This window comes from Otolemur garnettii, unplaced genomic scaffold (assembly GCF_000181295.1).
Source record: "Otolemur garnettii isolate 467f Iridium unplaced genomic scaffold, OtoGar3 scaffold00038, whole genome shotgun sequence".
In the NCBI taxonomy this organism is placed as follows: Eukaryota; Metazoa; Chordata; class Mammalia; order Primates; family Galagidae; genus Otolemur; species Otolemur garnettii.
The window spans coordinates 9,068,083-9,075,073 of record NW_003852433.1 but is presented as its reverse complement, the minus strand read 5'-3'; the positions used below and the strand labels follow the sequence as shown (position 1 = coordinate 9,075,073).

The 6,991-nt window shown below is 42.6% G+C and overlaps 1 pseudogene; it reads right to left on the bottom strand.

The window, feature by feature from the left end:
• Window positions 1-231: 231 nt before the first annotated feature.
• LOC100943450 lies at window positions 232-4,481 on the bottom strand (annotated as a pseudogene).
• Window positions 4,482-6,991: the final 2,510 nt, after the last annotated feature.

The window sequence follows — 6,991 nt, the reverse complement described above, 5'->3', positions numbered from 1 at the left end:
TCCAAAGTAACTATGTTTTAAAATAATTTTGGCCAAAAACACTTTCAGTGCAACCTAATAAAAGTGACACCTAGAAAACATTCCACATTATTAAGTCTGTCTTTAGAAAGCATTCCTAAGGCCCCGTGTTCTGGAAGACAAATGTGCTTCTGCTGGCACTGCAATACACAAGGTGTATGAAGTATCCATGACAGGCTTCAGTGAGCCCCAATAAGCCCCTTCCTTCTGATGCTATGGATTATGAAGAAGAATCAGGCAGGCATAGGCTCCCGGGACTACATGGAACTCCGCGAGACACTGTAACAACTGCTAAAACTTGGGCCTCTCCTCTGGATCTAAGGCCATCGCAGCAAATAGTTCATCAGGATAATTGATTGGCTGGGCTATTCAGTAACTATCTTTCAGGTACACCACCATCTCAAAGCGGTAGATGTCCACATAGAGCATCTGTCCCAGAATCATAAGCTCCCACAGCATCACTCCAAAAGCCCACATATCACTAGCGCTAGAGAACTCATTATTAGCCAAACTTTCAAGAGCCAACCACCGAACTGGCCTGTTTTCATTGTCCCCCAGTGTTGGTCCATGGGGAATAAGTCTCTGGACAGAGCATTATATGTGATCTTAACTTGAAGTCATCAGTGACACAGTTCCTAGCAGCCAGGTCTTTGTGGATGATGTCCCTTCTGGCCAGGTAGTTCATTCCACAGGCAATCTGAATAGCCATGTGTGCCAAATCTCGCAGAGAAATGGCCTGCAGACTATTGGCCTCTATTAATTTGCACTGCCATAGAAACAATTTCAGATTTCCCCAATTCATGTAAGGCAGTATCACCATGGGCTTTTCTCCTTCTTCTATAAACAGTAGTAGGAAAATTTGTGTGATGAAGACCTCGCAGCTTACAACTTTCAGTGAGCATCATCATCACCTGAATTTCAGAAGCTCAATCTTTAACTGTTTTTACAAATGCTTGCTTTCCTTTATTTGGGTCTTTTTCATCTACTAAAAGCCCGTGGAAAATACACCCAAAATAATTTCTTGCAGTGCATCTTTTAGAGTTATCGTCTCCCTGGATATTGCTACATCCTTCACCTTGGCTTTGGCCTGCAAGAGTGCCACTTCCCAGGTGGTTCCTCTCTATCCACAGTTGGAGGTGGGTTACTGGGTGTGTCAGCTCTCAGATGCTGAGTTGTCTGGGTGGATGGCTGAGACAGCCCTTGGGAACTACTGCTGCCACTGACACTGTCATCCAGTTAAATCCTTTTCCTACTATGAAGGTGCAAAGCAGCTAATATTATTGCTACAAGAAACATTGCTGCACAACAAACCCCCACATGATACAAAACACGTGTGTACAAGTGGCTGGAGCTGCATGAACAGGATCATAAATAGTCCTGCTAGCGTTTTTGTCCAAAGCTGAAGTTTTTACTTCTTCGAGTTTTTTATGGCACATTTTCCTTCGTTTAAGATTTAGGACTCAATGGTTCAACATGAGCAAATCTATAAACATAATACATCACGTCAATAAAATAAAAAACAAAGACCATATGATTCTCTCAATTGACACAGAAAAAGCCTTTGATAATATCCAGCATCTTTTCATGATCAGAACACTTAAGAATATAGCCATAGAAAGGACATTTCTTAAACTGATAGAGACCAGCTGCAGCAAGCCCACAGCCAGTATCATATTGAATGGTGCAAAATTGAAAACATTTCCACTCAGATCAGGAACAAGGCAAGGATGCCCACTGTCTCCACTGCTATTCAATGTAGTAATGGAAGTCTTAGCCATCGCAATCAGGCAAGAGAAGGTGATCAAGTGTATCCAAATAGTGTCAGAGGAGATCAAACTCTCACTCTTCGCTGGTGATCCTATAACTGGAAAATCCCAGGGACTCAACTTCTAAACCCTTAGAAGTGATCAAGGAATACAGCAGCATCTCAGGATACAAAATCAATACTTACGAATCAGTAGCTTTTATATACGCCAACAATAGTCAAGCTGAAAATATAGTCAAGGACTCTATTCCTTTTATAGTAGTGCCAAAGAAGATGAAATATCTAAGAATTTACCTAACAAAGGATGTGAATGATCTCTATAAAGAGAATTATGAAACTCTGAAAAGAAATAGCTGAAGATGTTAACAAATGGAAAAACATAGCTGAATAGCTGAATTATGAAACTATGAAAAGAAATAGCTGAAGATGTTAACAAATGGAAAAACATACCATGCTCATTGCTGGGAAGAATCAACATCGTTAAAATGTCCATACTACCCAAAGCAATCTACAGACTTAATGAATCCCTATTAAAGCACCATTGTCATACTTTAAAGAACTTGAAAAAATAGTACTTCGTTTCATATGGAACCAGAAAAAACCTTGAATAGCAAATACATTACTCAGAAATAAGAACAAATCAGGAGGTATCACATTACCAGACTTCAGGCTATACTATAAATCTACAGTGATCAAAACACCATGGTACTGGCACAAAAACAGAGAGGTAAGTTTATAGAACAGAATAGAGAACCAAGAGATGAACCCAAGTACTTATCATCATTTGATCTTCAACAAGCCTATCAAAATTATTCAGTGGGGGAAAGACTCCCTATTTAATAAAAGGTGCTGGGTAAACTGGCTGGTGACCTGTAGAAGACTGAAACTGGACCTCCATCTTTCACCATTAACAAAAATTGATTCTCACTGGATAAAAGATTTAAACGTAAGACATGAAATTGTAAAAATACTAGAAAAGAATGCAGGAAAAACACTTGAAGAAATTGGCCTAGGAAAATATTTAATGAGGAGAAACCCCCCCCACCGCCTCTGCCCTGCCAAACAATTGAATCAACACCAGAAATATGTTACTGGGATCTGATCAAACTAAAAAGCTTTTGCACAGCCGAGAGCACAGTAAGTAAAGCAAACAGACAACCTTCAGAATGGGAGAAGATTTTTGCAGGTTATGCTTCTGACAAATGTCTGATAACTAGAACCTACAGAGAACTCAAACTAATCAATAAGAAAAGAACAAATAACCCCATGTCTATGTGGGCAAGAGACTAGAACAGAAGCTTCTCTGATGAAGACAGGCACAGGGCCTACAAACACATGAGAAAATGCTCATCCTCCTTAATCATCAGAGAAATGCAAAATCAAAACCACTTTGAGATATCTAACTCCAATAAGATTAGCCCACATCACAAAATTTCAAAACTGCAGATGTTGGTGTGGAAGCATAGAGAAGGGAATGCTTCTACACTGCTGGTAGAAGCTAATACGACCTTTTTGGAAAGAAGTTTGTAGAACACTCAAGGAACTAAAAGTAGACCTACCATTTGACCCTGCAATTCCTCTACTAGGTAATCAAAAATATCCAGATGATCAAAAATTATTTTACAACAAAGACATTTGCACCTGAATGTTTAATGCAGCCCAATTGCTAATTGCCAAGACATGGAAATAGCCCAAGTGCCCATAGACCCATGAGTGGATTAACAAATTGTGATATATATACACCATGGAATACTATGCAGCCATAAAAAAGATGGAGTCTTCAAATCTTTTATGTTTACCTGGATGGAGCTGGAATATATTCTTCTTAGTCAAGTATCTCAAGAATGGAAAAAATATATATCAATGTACTCGATACTACTATGAAACCAATATATAATCACCTACACATTCATATGATTGGCAAAACTTAACTATAGTCCAGAAAGTAGAAGGAAAGAGGAGGGGGAAGAGGGGGGAATATGGAAGGCAGGAGGGTATTTGGGGGGACCTCACCTAATGTGCATGAAGCAATGGTACATTTCAAAACTATTAAGAAATGAGTATAATTGTGATGATGGATGTGTTACTGAGTTCAATGTAAGCATTTCACTTGTATATCAAAGCAGTACACTGAACCCCATAAATGCATCAATGTACAAAGTTATGATTTAATAAATAATAATAATAATAAAAGAAACTTTAAAAATTATAAGCTTACCACAAAAAAAAAAATTTAGGACTGTAAAATTTTTGGAAGAATTTACTGTCAAATCGAGCTGCATTAATATCATAACTTTAGAATCTCCTTTGCCAGTGCGGGAGAGCTCCACCCGAAACACTGTGAAAGTGCGTGGAGCTTCCCCCGAACAGAAATACCGACCTGGGGCACGTCCCTAGCCACAAGTCTGTCTACTTGGAATCCTAGCTTATATTCAACCTTGAACTTCGCAGGCCAAGAGAAGTTCTGCGTCAAGACCGAGCAGCCGGCGCACCTCGTCCTGGCTCAGGTACAGGTTCATGGCTGGGTCCCGAGGCTGCAGGCGACAGTTCTGGGGGCCGGGGGGTGGGGGCGGGCTGCAGCGCCCGGCGCGGGCAGCGGAGCCCTGAGACCGCGGGTCCCGGGAGCGGCCGCCGCGGTGGAGAAGCATCCGCGCCCCCCGCACCGCCGCCTGCCCGGCCCCGATCCCTTCCCACTCATCGCGCCACCAGCCGGTGGCCGCCGGACGCCGGTGCAGACCGCGCGAGCGCGCCGCCGCCTCAATAGCCATCTTAGTAAGGGCAAAGTGGTATCTCATTGTGGTTTCGACTCTGGGTGTTCCGTGCTTATTCAAGCCATCCGGTTTTCCGGTGCGCCACCCAGCAGCGGTGAAGCTAAGGCGCTTAGGTTTTATTGTGTAGGGGACCGGGAGCCAATGACAGTCTAGCGATCAGCGAAGAAGAGGGACACGATCAGAAATACAAAACCTTGGCAGAAAAGCGTAGGATGGAGTCAGGGGACTGACTAGTTATGAGGTGACTTCAGTGGTCCAAGTGAGGGACAAGCTTTGAGCCAGAGAGCGACGAGAAAGGAAAGAAAGGAGCAGTTTCCAGAAGCTTCATCTCTTCAGCACACTGGCAGCCACCTCCGTGCAGGCATAAAGGTCCGATTATACACCAAGGGTACAGCCTGCTTGTGAATTGCTCTGCGTGCATAAAAATTGCGATGCAGATGGATAAATAATGAAACAGAAAGATGTTCACAATATATGGGGTGAAGGAAATAAGGTTACAACACGGAATGTACCTCACGATCCCATTTTTAGACAGATGATGTATAATTAGGTCAGAATGGAAGGAGAAGGACAGACACTAAGGGAGAAAAAAGACCTTGAAAACCGGACACATGACACCGTGAATAATGATCATCTTCTGCTCCACTACGTTCCCGACAAGGTGCTCGCAGGCACTATTTGGTTTTCTTCAGTGCCCTTAGCACCATGTGATAAAATCTTAATCATTTGTTCATCTATTCACAAATTCCAAGAAGGAGGAATTCTGTCTGTTTTAATCTCCCTCTATTCCCAGAACCTAGCCACAGGTGAAGCTTCATAGATTTTTTTTCTTTAATGAAATCTCTCATTGAGGAAATATAGCTTTTTTCCTCTTACCTATATTTCTTAAGTGGATATGTGAATTTATGACTTTCATCATAAGAAAAATACCAAAGGAGAGAGACACAAAGAGGCACCAGTCTCACAGCCACGACTGTCGTCACCACCACCTCCACCAATGAATGTTACCGGTTCTTTGATCATCGCTATTGCCCACGGCTAGCACCGGCCACCATTAGAACAGCAGAGTGCTTTTCTGGGCCTGTGAACTCACCCAGTGCCCCTCTTGCCTCCCTCCAGCTTCCTGGATATCCTCTTCCCCCACCGGTGCCCACTCAGCACAAGATGATGTTATTAACACCATCACATGCCCACAGACTTAGGGTCCCAGAATAACCTGCCACCGGTAGGACAGACAGTTGGAAGACTTTCCCAGGAAGAGGAGGTCATCACTCAATGCCCACACTTGTCCTGTCCTCACACCTCACCTCCCTTGCCCCTAATCTTGGAGACTTCAGAGATCATTTTTAAACACCATAGCTGGCTAACATTGGAGGAGAATACCAGGCAGTGGGCATGGAAAAGTGGGCGTGTAGCCATGTAGCCCACTCAGAGAATCATCTTACAATTTGGGACATCAGCACCTGACTCTTAGGTCCAGCAGCTCTGAACCAGACATTAATCACCCCTGAGTCTGAATCCTTATGAAGCAAATAACAGACATGGGCACCGACAATAAGGTGCCAATGTTTTTAGATAATAGTACTAGAGTATATAATGCATTGTATGTAGTATAAAATATGTTTTACTATATGATGTACTATATGGAGAAAATTACACGTATTTATGCACTATAATATTTGCTATATAAAGTATACAAACCATTCTATTATATACCATTTACACATACATATATATTAGTAGAGAGAGATAGTAAATTCAATCTTTCATTCATTCATTTGTGCTGTGAAACTGGATCCTGGTATTTTATACCACCTTGTAGGCTCAAGATGGGGGATAAATCTGTATTTTAAAGTCACCACCATTTTTTTCAGCTGCTCCTCAGAGTTGGAGATTTGAAGGGAAGAGAAAGGAGAAGTTTTTTGGGGGGAGAACATTCTGGGAGGGCTTTGACTTAAGCAAAAAGGAAGCAAAATCCTCTTCTGAAAAGGGCTTTATTAAAGACCCTTTTGAGGGCAGATATGCATCACTCTGTACAATACTTCTGTGTGATGGGGAAGAAGGGTTCTGCTTCTCTGTGGAACAAAGTGGGAGTTGGGAGCCTCAACCCTGACTGGGAGAGAGATGGTCAAAGACACCACCAACATGGGCGTGTCCCCACCACGCAGTGGCAGGAGAGAAAGGTTCACCTACCCATGAGCACAGTGTGTGAGCTCTGGGATATGAGAAGTACAGGTTTTCCTTTCTAGAATGCATTTTCCTGCTTTCTCCTCTACATCCAGTAAAAGGGATCCTCCCTGGGGATAAGGCAATGCCAGATGTCCAGCTGAAAACATAGGAACCTCAAGGAATGCCCTTAGAACAGATGTGAGAAACATCTAGAGAATGGCCCGCTACCAGACTGTAGTTCCCCTGGGGCAGCTCAGAACAGAGCCAC